This window comes from Sorex fumeus, unplaced genomic scaffold, assembly GCF_029834395.1.
Source record: "Sorex fumeus unplaced genomic scaffold, SorFum_2.1 ptg000070l, whole genome shotgun sequence".
Lineage (NCBI taxonomy): Eukaryota > Metazoa > Chordata > Mammalia > Eulipotyphla > Soricidae > Sorex > Sorex fumeus.
Window position 1 is genome coordinate 11,096,862 of NW_026606127.1, and position 16,795 is coordinate 11,113,656.

At 39.5% G+C, this 16,795-nt stretch overlaps 1 pseudogene; it reads left to right on the forward strand.

Moving 5' to 3' along the window:
• The first annotated feature begins 11,459 nt into the window (after positions 1–11,459).
• Positions 11,460–11,556, forward strand: LOC130037048 (uncharacterized; annotated as a pseudogene).
• Positions 11,557–16,795: the final 5,239 nt, after the last annotated feature.

Here is a 16,795-nt window from a genome sequence, read left to right on the forward strand (position 1 = left end):
GTCTTTTCATTTTTCCACATTACAATAGAAGTAATCAGTGAAGGAGGTCTGTCATCACGCAAGTTAGGTGACCCTGCTGAGGTGTGGTCAACAGGGTGTTTTGTGCTCTTCTCTCCTTCCACCAGAAGTCCCAACCCTATGATTTTTGTCTCTTCAGTCCGCATAAAATGGAAAAAGCTTTACCACACAGACATCCATGTAATGAGCCCAGCCAAGGTGATAAAAATAAATTTCAGCAAATTCATAGGTTCGTCATGGTGGTAGAAACTAAATATCATATTTTTGTATTGAATCTGCAGGAGACACATATTACAAACCTTTTTATGATTCAGTTTCAATCATAGGATATTTTAACACCCAACCTCCACTAGTATACAGTTCCATTGCTAATGTCCCCAGTTTCTCTCCCACCACTCCCTCTCCCAACCCCAAACCCCACCTGACAGCCTGCTGTCTCTACACTATGGCAGGCACCTCTCTCTCTCTCTCTCACTCTCTCTCTCATCCTTTGGGCATTATGGATTGTAATACAGAGAGTGAGAGGTTCTCACGTTTATTCCTTTACCTACTTTCAGGACTCAGTTCTCACCCAGAGTAATCACTTCCAACTATCATTGTCAGAGCGGTCCCGTCTTTATTCCAAATTCTCGCCTTCAGCACTTGTGGCAAGCGTCCAACCATTGACCAATTCTCCTGGCCTGTGTTTCTGCTATCCTTGGCTATTAGTCTCATATTCTGGTTTTTTATATCCAAAAAATGGGGTAGTCCAATCAGTATACCCCTTTCCTTCAGACTGATTTCATTGAGCATAATATTCTTCCCTGCACATCCATTTATAAGCAAATTTCATGATTTCAGTTTCCTGCCAACTGCGTCGTATTCAATTGTGTAGGTATACCATAGTTTCTTCTGGCTATTGTTAATAGTACTGCAGATGGTATTTCTGTTATAAATATCATGTTTAATGTAACTTACATAGGAAAATACTTCCCAGGTTCCAAACATACATAATCCACTCACAAACACAAATTTATTTACTTTTTTAAAAAATATAATTTATTATGATGCTTTCTAAAAAACGGAAGCGATTAACAAAAACTCAGGGAAAACATATTCTATAAAAGCCAAAAAAAATAACCTTAAGAAAGGACAACAGGTACGTGTTCTGGCGCCTCAAAAATCCGTTGTGTTTCTTGATATATTGTCAATATCTTTCTATAGCCTTCAAATTCTTCAACTTCATTTCTAAACACTATTTAAAGTTATATTAATTTAATAGGTATAATCAGCTTTATAGAATATTTATTTGATTCTTTCATATTTTGCATAAACAACGTTTGAATTAACCATAGCACTGTAGCACTGTCCTCTCATTGTTCACTGATTTGCTCGAGCGGGCACCAGAAAAGTCCCTATGGTAAGACTTGTTGTTACTGTTCGTGGCATGTTGAATACACCACAGGTACCTTGCCAGGCTTTGCCATGAGGAAGGGTTACTCTCAGTAGCTTTCCGGGCTCTCTAAGAGGAGGAGAGCAATCGAACCCAGGTTGGTCGCGTGCAAGGCAAACGTCTTACCCACTGTGCTATGGCTCCAGCCCATATATATATTTATACATATATATGTGCATTTACACACACATACATATCTATATATTCCTGTTACACGGCTCTTAAGCTCCAAATCATATTTCTTCCTCCTCCAATTCTTTACTACTTCTCTCCCCATACTTGGGGCTCAACTAATTTTCCGAGTGCCCTCAGATGCATTTCTGAGGCCATGATAAAGGAATGCATAACACATACATGCAAGGAAGGCACAAAGCATATGTATATAAATTTCATATGGACATATAATTGTGATGACTAGTTTACAAACTGTATTCGCTTCAAGTACAGAGTTCCTCATCTCTGGATCTGTGTATTCATACTCCATGCACTGTCAAATATCCAGCTACTGTCCACAACTAACTAACAACACTCCCCTACGCATTTCAGTCATTTACTTCCCCTCCTATTAGGACGATTTTGATGTCAGAGTGTAAAGGTTTGATTTTGCTTTTGTTTTATTAGTCCATTTAATTTTTTTCTTTATATTCCCGAAACAAATCAAATATTTTTTTTAAAAAATAAAGGACAGGAGGTGATATCAGGCAACAAATGAAATAATTGATGTGGCTGAGAATCAGCAAGAGTCTTCCAGGTCAGTGTGAGGAAAGGAACATCCAGTTGTCCTTCCCAGCATATTTCCAAAGGGCTGGCTTGGAGGAGGGTACATTCTGGAAAGAACCGCAGGACAGTAGTAGTGTCTTGAACATATAGGGGACTATGTTCTTCTTTGAAAATGTAATGGTATTGACCTCCATTGTAAACCACAACACCCTAAAACAAAGAAAAAGCAAAAGGGAATGCACTGAGTTGGGGCAAAGTCGGGGAGATGGGGGGTGGGAGGGTCATTGGGTTCCTTGATGTTGGAGAATGTTCACTGGTGGAGAGATGGATACTTGATTCTTGTATAACTGAAAACCAAGTACAAAGGTATGTAAGTCTACAACTGCACCTCATGGTGTTTCATTAATAAAAATAAATAAATAAAAACTAAAAAGTTAAAAGTGCTATCACCTGGTATAAGAAAAAAATGTAGTGGTGTTGACTAGATTACATCAAGATCATTTTTATCTATAGGATGCTATGATTCATCTTTGATTCACTGATTGATACTTTGAAATGTCCCAGTTCATCCTCATTCAGAGAAGTCATTTATTTCTTCGAGTATTGATTTGTACAGGGAATTCCTCACAAAATTCTTTATATAATGTCTATTGAGGGACTCAAGGATAATGTTCTTATTACCATTTTCAAAGAAAACAAAAATACTCTTTTAATAAGATTTTCTTGGTTCCCTATCTAAAAGCTAAATGACAACAATAAAGTTTAACTCAATATTTTCTAAAGCGCATTACATTAGTACTTGAAAAGAAATTTTAAAAGACTCTGGGAGAGGGGAAGAGGAAAAGTCATGGATCTATAAGGATTAGTACAAGTCTTTGGGTGTGTGGGGCATGGGAGTGTGTAGAAAAGATGAGATCACACTCAGCTATGTGATCTAATTTCAATATATATATTCTCTAGATACCAGCGATATATTAGCACAGGTGTATTCATATGACTATCATGTACACTAACCCTGTACCATGTACATTCACCTAATCCTGAAGGCTTCACCGACATGGCAGCACTGAGAAGGATGAGAAAGGAGAGGCCGACAAAATCTCAAGGCCGACCTAGGCTGTCACAATGAAGGAAGACAAAAATGATCGTCTGTACTTTCAATGCATGTACGCTAGCATCAGTTGCATCCATCGAGGACCTGATGGTACAAGTGCGAATGATCAAGTACGACATCATTGGTCTGACTGAGACAAGAAGGCAAGAATCTCACTATGCCGTTTTTGACACTGGAGAAGAATTGTTCCTGGGAACTTGCGATAAAAGAGGTGTTGGAGGCGTCAGTGTCCTTGTGAACACAAACTTGACCAAGAGCATTGATTCATTCAAATGAATAACAACCCGAATCAGAAGTTTACATTTGAATAGATGTGGCTCACTGCCTGCAGTTTCTATCTTCGTTGTCTACGCACCAACATCTCATTATGATGAAAGAGAAATCGAGAAGTTCTACATGGAGCTAGAGAAGTTCTATAAAGAAGACCACACCTTCTATAAGATCATTGTGGGTGATTTTAATGCCAAGATAGGACCGAGAAGATCAGCTGAAGAACTTCACATTGGGACCCATGGCCTAGAATGGAATGAACAGGGTGAGAGACTATCTGAGTTCATCATGTCGACCAAAACCATTCATGGTAACACAGTTCCAGAAGGCATAATCTAAACGATGGACATGGGAGTCTCCCGGTGGAAGATTCCACAGCAAAATAGACCACATCATATTCAATCAACGGTTTTGCCTGACAGATGTCACTGTTGTCCCAATATTTCGAACGGTATCGGACCACCGTCTCCTTCATGCAAAATTCTACTTCACAGAGCGGGGAGAAAGGGTTGCAAAGTTCAAAAAGAGAACTGCCAGTATGACCACAAACTGGGAACTCTTTGGTACAATTGCGGCAACATGGGAAGATGCCATTGTTGACAACATTGACGAGGAATGCGATCGACTGGTTCAGCACCTCCATGAATGTGCGAGGAATGCCAAAAGAGAGACACAAAAAATCGCCCATCTTCAAAAATTCTTGAACAAATTTGCCAGTGTGGTTTGGCGCATGCCTCAGGCAACCACAAGTTAATGTCCAAGCTCGCAAAGCAGTGCAGAGATGCGATCAAGGAAGACCTCAAATAGAGAAGAGCAGAAGTACTGGTAGATGCGGCAGAAGCCGGGAAAAGTATTCATAACGCCCACCTGTCCTTCGCCAACTACAAGACCAAGATGACTGCCCTCCGATGTCCTGATGGATCCATCACATCCTCCAGAACGGCAATGGAGAAGATTACCATGACTTCTACTCAAATCTCTTCGACAGCCATGTCCACTTGCCGACATACCAAATTCCACAGGATGGATATGTCGTTCCCAAAGTTCTCCCTTCCGAAATCCGACATGCCATTTAGTTGGTAAAGGAACAAACAGCACCCGGCACAGACAAGGTCAGACCTGAGCACCTGAAGAACCTGCAGTCAGTACTCATCAATACAGTGGCTCGGCTCTTCACTCGCTAACTGCCTGAAAGCAAGGTTCCGTCCCAATGGAAAACCAGGAGGACCGTAATACTGTTCAAGAAGGGAGACATCCATGACATTGGCAACTATCGTTCGATCTGCCTATTGTCTGTCATCTACAAGTTGTTCACTCGAGTCATCCTAATTAGGATTTGCAGAACACTAGATGAAGGACAACCATGCGAGCAAGCCGGGTTCTGCAAAGGATTCAGCACCATCGACCATATCCACAGGATAACCAAACTCATTGAGGTTTCTCGGGAGTTCAAGATGCCGCTCTGTTTAACATTCATTGACTTAAAGAAGGCCTTTGGAGGTACAGCCCCCCCCAAGGGCCTGGGACCCTCTCTGGACATGCGCAGCTAGATCCAGCACCTAGAAAGCTGGTTTTCAACCCCTGAGCTGCGTGGGACGGGCACAGAGGCAGATCTCTGGGCAACAAAGCTGAATGGCTCCAATTCCAAACAGGTACAGCCCGCCCCCAAGGGCCTGGGACCCTCTCTGGGCATGCGCAGCTAGATCCAGCCCCTAGAAAGCCGGTTTTCAACCCCTGAGCCACGTGGGATGGGCACAGAGGCCCAGCTCTGGGCAACAAAGCTGAATGGCTCCAATTCCAAACAGGTACAGTCCTCCCCCAAGGGCCTGGGACCCTGTCTGGGCATGCGCAGCTAGATCCAGCCCCTAGAAAGCCGGTTTTCAACCCCTGAGCCGCGTGGGACAGGCACAGAGGCCCAGCTCTGGCAACAAAGCTGAATGGCTCCAATTCCAAACAGGAGACATTCCCAAATCCTCGCCCAGTGCCAGGGACCATTTCTGGAGCTGCGGCCGCATCAGCGGCCGCGAAATATTTTCCCACTACATATGCCACAGGAGCCATAAGCTACCTTCTTAGGTGGAAACTTCTCTATTTTAGCTCAGCCACTAGAAATACAGTAGCCAATAACTCATAAGCCTATCTTAACTCTTACTGCATATCAAGCAGAATAGTAACAGTGAACGTGACAGACTAAACCACACCTCTCACAATGGTAAAGCAACGCAAAAGCCCACCAAACTTTCATATTGAAGAGTCTAGCCCAGATGACACCAACAGTACTCTAATGTTAGACAACCTCTCTGACAAGGAATTCAGAAGGGAGCTACTTAGGATGCTTAGGGAATTAAAAGAAACAATGGAAATCAATGCCAATAGAAGATAAGAGGATCTGAAGGCAGAAATGAGGAAATTGCCATCAGAAATGTCAGACCTGAAAAATCTCATAGGCGAATTGAAAAGCTCAGTGGAAGGCCTCAGCAGCAGAGTAACAGCTGCTGAGAACAGAATCAGTAAGCTCGAAGATGAAGTTCAGAGACTCTCCAGAAAAGAGCAGAAAATGGAAAAGAGACTCACAATTCGGGAATAGATGGCAAGAGAAGATCGGGATGACGCCAAGAGAGGTAACATAAGAATTATTGGAGTCCCAGAGGTAAAGGAAGAAAACTTTGATGAAGAAGAAACTGTCAAAGACATAATTGCTACAACGTTTCCAGAGCTGAAGAAAACTTGTGACCACATTCAGGAGGCCCGAAGGGTACCATCTAGAAGAAATTCGAATAAAAATACCCCAAGACACATTCTGATCAAAATGACCAAAACCTTAGACAGAGACAAAATTCTGAAAGCAGCAAGATCGAAGAAAGAAATCTCTTACAAAGGAGCATTCTTAAAATTCACAGCTGATTTTTCTGATGAAACCCTCATGGCCCGAAAACAGTGGTGGGACATAGTGAAAAGACTCAATGAAATAAATGCCTCCCCAAAAATACATTTCCCAGCAAGACTCTCATTCATAATAGAAGGAAAAACACACAGTTTCACAGACAAACAACAGCTCAAGAACTTCATAGACTCAAAACTGGATTGGCTGTGTACAAGATAAATGCTTTTTGCCCTCCAGTACTATCTCTCTCAGTGCCTTTTGAATTTCCAGGTTACACATCCTAAAGCATGTGGACTTTTTGCCAGGACCCTGCATGATCACTACAAGTCCAGAAACCAGAAGGAATACCTTACATTAATTTAGGCATTTGGGGTCTTTACAACTATTGCCATTGTAATCATCAGGTTTCCATTTGACTTGTGCGATGAGTACCTGTAACTTACGGTTCACATACGACTTACTCTTGTGGATGCATTGAAGTTTACCCTCATTTTTGATCCACTTCAAAAATGACAACTTGAGTTTTTTCAAAGAAATGTTTTTGGAAGGAAAATTTTATTTAAACTCTGTGTCTTAAATTGTTTGTCTAAAATGTAGTTACTAATAATTCTTAGAAAAATAACACATACATAAATATAATTTTTCTATTTCATGTGATTTACATAGAAGGAAGGGTAAAGAAAACATAATGAAAAATATTTATCACATAACTGAAAAAGAATATAGATATTAATGAAATCTGGGCTCTGTAGCAAGCAGCATAGTACAGTAAGTTATGGAGAGCAGACCCAAGAGTAGGCCTTGAATAACAGTGGATGTGATCCCAAACAAAACCAAATAAAACAGTACAATAACGTTATTAATAAATTTTTCCACATATACAATATGTAGACAGTATTCTATTTTACAAAAAACTGCTAGCCAAAAAATGGAATAGAAGGTGATTTTTGATTGCACACTTTACCAGTCCATTAAAGAGAAAGGATTTACCAGTAACTACATAACAAAAAGAAAATAGGAGTAAGCGTGATTGTATTTCATAGAAAGGAAATGTTTTAAATGAGTAAAATACAGAAAAGAAATTTCGAAAGTACAAAAAAATATTCTCATCAATACCTTTGAATATTAACCAGCAAACAACACGTGTTAAACATTGCATAGGATTTCTCTTGATCACACAAGACACAGAAAAGACCATTTAAAAAGTGATCACAAAATTTGCAAATTTACTTTCAACCCCTAGATTAGAATTAGCTTTATCAACCAGGAAAACGTTCTTCTCAATGTTTAATAAATGAGCACCAAAATCCAATAAAATATCTTTAATGTAGGAAAAATCTTAATTCACAAATATGACAAAAATGTGTAATTAGACCTGTGAGACTTGATTTTTATATTTCCTCTTAGGATTTAAAACAGAAGTTGACTATTATCAAAATACTTTCATGTTAGGAAGAAAAAATCACATGAAATAATATTTGTAAAGATGAGAAGCCGCTTAAACCTGGAACCTACTTACCACATAAATGAATCAAATCTCCTTATTCAAGTTAGAATATACCAATTTTTAATTTTAACAGGCAGCGCGTACATGTACTTAAAACCATAACGTAATAAAAGCATTGAAGATTATGTGTCTTCCACCGCCCTAGATAAGCACTATTAGCTACTTATGGGAAACATCATTTCTGAAGCGTGTTTATACTCAAATTGTCAAGAACCAAGTACTGTGTTCTAAGAGATAATAAGGAAAAATGCCAGCAATGATGGCTTTCTGATAATATGCTTTTCCTACTGGTACCTTTCTTTTTTGATTTTAAATCTTTGGTTCTCTTCAACATTCTGAACAAACGTTTTCCTCTTCCTTGATAATCGAAGTCCCTATTCTTTCTTTCTTTCTTTCTTTCTTTCTTTCTTTCTATGCTTTTTCGTTCTTTCTTCCTATTTTTTTCTCCCTCATATTGTCTTGGTGTGGATTGTTCAAAGTTTGATGAAAGTGATCCCAAACTTGCTTACCTTAGAGGGCTTGCCTCCCTAATGCTCAGCACTCCACACCTTCCACATGCCCCATATTTTCTTATTACCTGGTTTAAATAGAAAACTCAAAGATAAATGATTATTACTTTGTAATATCACTATATTCAAAATACTGAAGTATAAATACAAGTGAAGAGACCATTACAGAGAACACATGCTAGTATATATTAACAGTTTTTCACAGCATCTATATTTTCTGTTTCTGTAAAAATACTCTCTGATTTACTTGTTTTAAGTGAATATCATGTAAAATTCACTATGAAAAGGAAAAAGAAACACAGAGAATCAACCCTCATATATATATATATATATATATATATATATATATATGTGTGTGTGTGTGTGTGTATGTGTGTGTGTATTTGAGCTCCTAAGTATGTCTAGAATATAATGTAATCAATGACGAAAAACACTTTGTATGTGACATAAAGTAAGCCAATGTCTAAAGTCACACAGCAAATATCAAAGTCAAGTTAAAATGAGGCTTATAAAATTCTACTTGAATACTTTCTTTCATTACTACGTGCTTTTCTTCCTTGACTGCTAAGTTTAGGGATGATAAATCTAATGACAAGCTTTGAAAGGTATTATTCCTTACCTGACATGGTCAGAGAAGAGGAAATACCGATGAAAGGTAGACGAGAAGAGGAGACTACGAGATTACGTCTGAACACTGAAGCGGCTTAAGAACACAAGTGTTTAGTACAGACAACTGCTCACTGGTGACTGGTCATTGGTCACTCGTCACTTGCCATGATGATTCAAATTTGTTTACAAACAACTACATGAGACCCCCAAGATTCTACCAGTTGGTGGTTGGTTTGGTGGGAGAATGATCTCATAAAGTAGGCAGGTGAAAGGTAGAGGCTAGCCAATCAGGAGGTCAGAATCCCATTAGAAGACCGGATTGGATAGTGAGTGGGGTAGATTGAAGCAGGCTAGGGAGATGGAATTCTACAAGACGGTTATAACAGTTTCACCTTCGTCAGACTCTTGTGTTAGAAAAATACTCCCATGATACTCAAGAGCTTATCTATTTCATTAAAAAATCAAGAAAATTACTAAATAATTGTTTATATTGCACTGTTTATGAAACAACATTTGTTATTACTAGTATATTTTAGATAACGTTTACAGCACAGCGGATTTGGTCGTTTGCCTTGCAGGAGGCCAACCCTGATTCCGATTCCTCTGCCCGGCAAGCTACCGAGAATATCTCGTCCACATAGCAAGAGCCTGGCAAGCTACCCATGACGTATTCGATAGGCCAAAGCCAGTGACAACAAATCTCACAATTTGGTGTAAGATGTTACTGGTTCCCGCTCTAGCAAATGGATGAACCGCGGGAGGACAGTGCTACAGTGCTATGATTGAAAAAATTGGTGGTTTCTTTCAATATGACAACACTTACTAGGATAAGTTGTAGATGAATCGAGATGTGTTAAAATGTAAATAAAATGAGAAGAAATAGTAAATGCACAGGTATCTTATTTGTACAAAACAAACAGTTGTTCTCAGTTTAAAACTGTAGAAGATAAAGAAAAACATATACTCATTTGTGTCAAAATTTTTCAACCTGAAAGAAAAGGACCAAAATCAATTTAAGTAATCAAAAAACAAGCAAAACCAACAAATCCTGGCAATTACTATGATAGGCCAAGGATGAATGTTTTTAATAAATTAGTGCTGTGAAATAAATCAGTATTTAGCTATTATACTTCAATAGTAAAAATAAGCATAAACCATGATCATATAATCTGTATTGAAAGAAGCGTAAATGACTGGTAAACACAAGGGCAAGTTACTCGCAGATGCGTACCAGGTTCTCTCAGAGTGACAACTGGACAATAATTGTTGTTGTCTTATCAACAAAATCCAGTCTCTGTATCTTGGCCATTGATGGGATTACATGGCTCCAGGGGCAGTTCGTGGTTGTAACACTTAGCTACTAGGAGATGGGGGATCTGGTTGGAGGGGGCCCAGTCTTGATCTGAGCACCCTTGGAGATCTCATCCCCCGGTTGCGCACACCTGGGTTCCTCTGTCAGATTCGTTCATGCATGAGGCTCCTTCAAGCTTGGGGTGAGTGGTTTAAAGCGTACCTATGGCTGGTTGCAGAGGTCTTCAGGTGCCGGGGCTCTGCTTGGCACGGTGAGGGAAACTCAACACACCCCCTCCAAGGGACCCTGGTGAAGAAAGCCAGGTGCGGGGTCAGGAGACTGTCATTTTAGACATATTTGGAATTAATTTTAGATCAAAAAGTACACATCATTCAAACTACGTATGTGCTTAGTAATAAATTACTACACACTTGTTCAATCACCTAAGAAACCCCACTCTGCTCAGAGAACTAGATTTTTAATTATAGGTCTGTTTTGCCCGTGTGTCATGACTGAGAATCACTATCATTAGATATGAAACTCACTATACAAAAAGATGCACACACGCTGCTTTGAGTCATCTGTGTTTGTTAATGTGTATTGGCCATTAAACTTCACTGAGACCCATTTTTCTGTCCTTTACAGGACCCTCATGAGTCTCAACTTCCGTTCAAGTTGAACTTATAATAATGTGGAATGAAATCATCAATATTCTCCTCACCTCTTCCTTCAGGAGAAAAATCCTACTTACATTCAAGGTGGTCAAAGTGCAGACATCACCATCCACCTTTTCCTGGAGATGTACACGGGACTGAGATGAGAACAGCAAAAGGCTCTAGTTTAATGGTCTTAATGAAGGTTTCAGGGAAGTGCATTAAACAGGACTCATATAACATCTTCCAAAAGAATTATTTTGTAAAACTGATGCGTTGATTATGGTAAAAGATAATATGGTAAAAACCATATTTTTCTTTCTGGGACATTAAAGTTCTAAATCTATCAAGCTGCTTTGAAATACTTTCCTTGATTAGGTACCACTCTCTGCCATAGGGTATGTAAGGACAACACTCAAAGTAATCAGAAGAGAAAAATTAACTCCTACTAGGTTTGGTTACACATATACTAAAATTGAAATGATACAGAGATTATGATGGTCCTTGCACAGAGACGACATGCAAACTTGTAAAGAGTACCATATTTTTGTTGCAAGAAGTACTAACAGGGCTACTTTAAGCTAAGGCAATCCCCACAAGTACAAAAATTCTAAATAAAGATAGCACAAATCCCCATAACAACAATCTCTCTCAATGTCAATGGACTAAATGTGCCAATTCAGAGGCACAAAATAGGAAGATGAATTAGAAAACTGAACCCAACATTCTGATGCCTGCAAGAAACACATCTGAGCAATCAAAGCAACCATGGGCTAAAAGTAAAAGGCTGGAAAACAAGTCTTCAAGGAAAGAACACCTCCACAAAGCTGGAGTAGCCATACTAGTATCAGACCACATGGACTTCAGGCTAAAGGTTATAAGAGACAGTGAATGTCATTTCTTCATGATCATGGGATCTGTACATCAGAAAGAACTCACCCTCCTCAATGTAGATGCTCAATGACAGACCAGCAAAATACTTAAAATCAACTTCTAATAGACTTAAAAAAACATTTATAGCAAAACAGTACTAGGTGGTGATTTCAACACTAGTTTGTCACTTCTCAATAGATCAAACAGACTAAATCTCAGCAAGGAAATATTTTATTTAAGGGAAGTAATGAACAACCGTTGGCTTAGAGAAGAAATCAAAGAGGAAATAAAAAGTTTCCAGAAACAAATGAGAAAGAGGACGCGAGCTAGCAGAACTTGTGGGACACAGCAAAAGCAGTGTTAAGAGGAAAGATTATAGCTCTGCCAGAATTCATCAGGAAGAAAGAAAGGGCCTACATGAATAAATTAGAGCTCAAGATTTTGGAAAATGAACAATAAAAGGAGTGCAAACTAGGCTGGAGCAAGGAAATAATAAAACTTGTAGTATAAATCAATGAGCTAGAAACCCAAAATACAATCCAGAAGACCAATAAAAGCAAAAGCTGGTTCTTTGAGAAAATAAACAAGATCAATAAACCTCTAGAAGCCTCTCAAAGAAACAGAAAGAATTCTAATAAATCGAATCAGAAATGCAAAGGGGGTTATCCTAATAGAATGTACAGAAATCCATAGGATCATCAGAGATTATATTGAGAATCTTTGCAGCAGGAAATGAGAGAATCTTGAATAAATTGATAAATTAATGGATTCCAATTACCTCCCAAGGCTGAACCAAGAAGATTTGGAATACTTGAACCTATCACTACCAAGGAAATTGAAATGATGATCAAAATATACCCCCAAACAGAATGCCTGGCCCAGATGGATTCAATAGTGAAACATTTCAATCCTTTAAAGAGGAACTGCTGCCAACATTTTTCAAGATTTTACAGGAAATTGAAGAAACAGAAATGCTCTCAAATAGTTTCTATGAGGCAAAGATCACCCTAATACTCAAAACAGACAGAGACACCACAAAAAATGAAAATTACAGACCTATTTCCTTGATGAATACAGATACACAGATTCTCAAGAAAATACCAGCAAAGAGAATCCAGAAACTCAACAAAAGATCACACACTATGACCAAGTAGATTTATCCCGGGATGCAAGGATGGCTTAACATTCTCTAGTCAATCAACAGAATACACCATCTCAATAAAATAAAGATAAAAGTCATATCATCATATCGATAGATGTAGATAAAGCATTTGATGAGATCCAGCACCCATTCATGATGAAAAACTCTCAACAAAATGGGAGTGGAAAGTACTTTCTTCAATCTAGTCAAAGCAAACAACCACAAACGCACAGCAAGCATTATTCTCAACGGGGAGAAAACTAAAGGCTTGGAGCAGAAATCAATGAGCTAGAATCCCAGAATACAATTAGGCACAAAACAATTTACCCACTCTAACCACACCTATTCAACATAGTACTTGAAGTACTTGCCATAGGATTTCGGTAAAAAGAAAGGATATCACGGGCATCCATATAAAAATGGAAGAACTCAAGCTTTTACTATTTGGAGATGACATGATACTATACATGGAAAATCCCAAAGAATCTACAAAAAAGCTCCTGGGAACAATAGATTTGTTAGTAAAGTAGAATATTACAAAATCAATATCCGGTAGTCCATGGCTTTCCCATATATTTCAAATGAAAGAGAAAAAAAGAGATAGAGAAAAACAATCCCATTCACAATAATACCTCAGAAAATCGAGTATATTAGAGTCAACTAAAATGTTAAGGAACTATACTTTGGTACTATTGCGGCAACATGGGAAGATGCCATTGTTGACAACATTGACGAGGAATACGATCCACTGCTTCAGCACCTCCATGAATGTGCGAGGAATGCCAAGAGAGAGATAGCCACAAAAAATCGCCTATCTTCGAAAACTCTTGAGCTAATTCGCCTGCTTGGTTTGCCGAATGCCTCAGGCAACCGCAAGCTAATGTCCCAGCTCGCAAAGCAGTGCAGAGATGCGATCAAGGAAGACCTCAAAGAGAGAAGAGCAGAAGTACTGGTAGATGCGGCAGAAGCCAGGAAAAGTATTCGTAATGCCTGCCTATCCCTCGCCAACTATAAGACCAAGAAAACTGCCCTCCGACGTCCTAATGGATCCATCGCATCCTCCAGAACAGCAATGGAGAAGATTACCATGACTTCTGCTCAAATCTCTTCGATAACCATGTCCACTTGCCGACATACCAAATTCCACAGGATGGATATGTTGTTCCCAACGTTCTCCCTTCCGAAATCCGACACGCCATTTCGTTGGTAAAGGAACAAACAGCACCCGGCCCAGACAAGGTCAGACCTGAACACCTGAAGTACCTGCAGTCAGTACTCATCAATACACTGGCTCGGCTCTTCACTCGCTACCTGTCTGAATGCAAGTTTCCATCCCAATGGAAAACCAGTAGGACCATACTACTGTTCAAGAAGGGAGACATCCATGACATTGGCAACTATCGCCGGATCTGCCTATTGTCTGTCATCTACAAGTTGTTCACTCGAGTCATCCTAAATAGGATTGGCAGAACACTAGATGAAGGACAACCATGCGAGCAAGCAGGGTTCCGCAATGGATTCAGCACCATCGACCATATCCACACAATAACCAAGCTCATTGAGGTTTCTTGGGAGTTCAAGGTGCAGCTCTGTTTAACGTTCATTGATTAAAAGAAGGCCTTTGATTCTGTTGAGACGGAAGTGCTCACTGAAGCCCTAGCCAATCAGGGCATTCAAGCCCAGTACATCAGGATCCTCCATGAGCTGTATTACAGTTTCACTAGCAGGATCTCACCATTCTACAAAGAAGTGATCGTTGATGTCAAGAGAGGGGTGCGGCAGTGTGATACCCTTTCACTGAAACTCTTCAGTGCCACCCTCGAGAACATCATGCGACGACTGGAATGGGAAGGAATGGGAGTGAAGCTAGATGGCCGGCAACTACACCACATCCGCTTTGCTGATGACATTGTTTTAATAACACCAAACATCAGCCAAGCAGCACAAATGCTGGCTGACTTTGACCATGAGTGTGGAAAGTTAGGACTACAGCTGAGTCTTACGAAGACAATGTTTATGCGAAACAGCCTTGTTCCTGATGCCCCATTCGCTCTCAATGGAACGACCATCTCCGAATGCAACAGCTATGTGTACCTAGGTCGAGAGGTCAACATGACAAATGACCTGGCACCCGAGCTGTGTAGGAGGAAGAGAGAGACTTGGAACGCCTTCAAGAACGTCGAATAAATAGCTAAGAGGAAGAAGAACCTCCGGCTCCAGGCACATCTCTTTGATTCCACTGTTCTTCCTGCATTAACATATGCCTCAGAGACCTGGGCCCTATGCAAACAAGATGAGAACAGTATTCAGGTCTCCCAAAGAAGAATAGAAAGAGCTATGCTTGGAATATCACGTTTCACTCAAATGAGAGAGATAATCAAGAGTTCTTACATCCGTCGCCAATCAAGAATCAGGGACGCTGTCTCTTATGCCAAGGTGTCAAAAATCAGATGGGCTGGTCACGTAATGAGATTTAGAGACGACCGCAGGACTAGAGCTGTTACCGACTGGATTCCACGGGATGTCAAAAGACCGCGTGGCCGCCCACCTTCCAGATGGTCAGACTTCTTGTCAAGATCATGAACGATCAGTTTGAGGCCCTTCATGTTCCTGGATCGAACAGGTGCCATTGGGCTACACTAGCACGTGACAGGGACAAATGGAGACGTTACTGGCGCCCGCTCGAGCAAATCGACGACTAAGGGGAAGTTAAGTGATAAATGATAAAATGTTAAGGAACTATACAAAAAAAAACCCTACAAACTCTACTTCACGAAATAAGAGAGTATACGAGGAAATGGAATCACATCCCATGCTCATGGATTGAGAGGATTAACACTGTCAAAATGGCAATACACCCCAAAGCTCTATAAAGATTTACTGCACTTCCTATAAGGATACCCATAACATTTTTCAAAGAAATAGATTAAACACTCTTGAAACTCATACACAACAATAACCTCCCATGAAGAGCTAAAGCAATATTTGGTAAAAAGAAGAAGGGAACAGCTTCCCCAACTTGCAACCCTACTACAAAGTCGTAGTAATCAAAATAACATGATATTCAGATAAAGACAGGCCTCACATCAATGGAATATAGTCAAATATCCTGACGATGGCCCTCAGATTATTATTACCTAATCTTTCATAAAGGCTCAAGAAATATGAAGTTGAGCAAGGAAGTCTCTTCAACAAGTGGTGCTGGGAAACCTGGACAGCGACATGCAAAAAAAAAAAAAAAAATTGAACTCAGACCTCTTTATAGTGCCGGGCACAAAGTCAGATCAAATGTATTAAAAACCTCAATATCATAGCTGAATTCTTAAGATATATGGAGAAAAATGTGGGACGATCCCTCCATGACATTAAAGCTAAGGGAAACTTCTAGAATGAAACACCACTGACCAAGGAAGAAGAAATGAAGATAAACAAATGAGACTACATTAAACTAAGACGTTCCTGCAACTTAGAAAAATGGTGACCATGCTAAAAAGACAGCCCTCATAATGGAGAAAAATTATTTATGCACTACCCATAAAATTAACCTCAAAATTCTGACTGCTGTATCATTAAGAACACTAAATAGTTCCCGTGAATTTTATTCTTCTTCACATATATTTACTCTAAAATATTTTAGGTTTCATTTTAAACCACAGGTAAAAAATAAAAATTATAATTTTTTTAAAATTAAAAATAACCCCTATGCATAGCCAGGTGCGATCCAAAAAAAAAAAAACAAGAAAAACAAGCAAGCAAATAAGCAAGAAAGAAAGA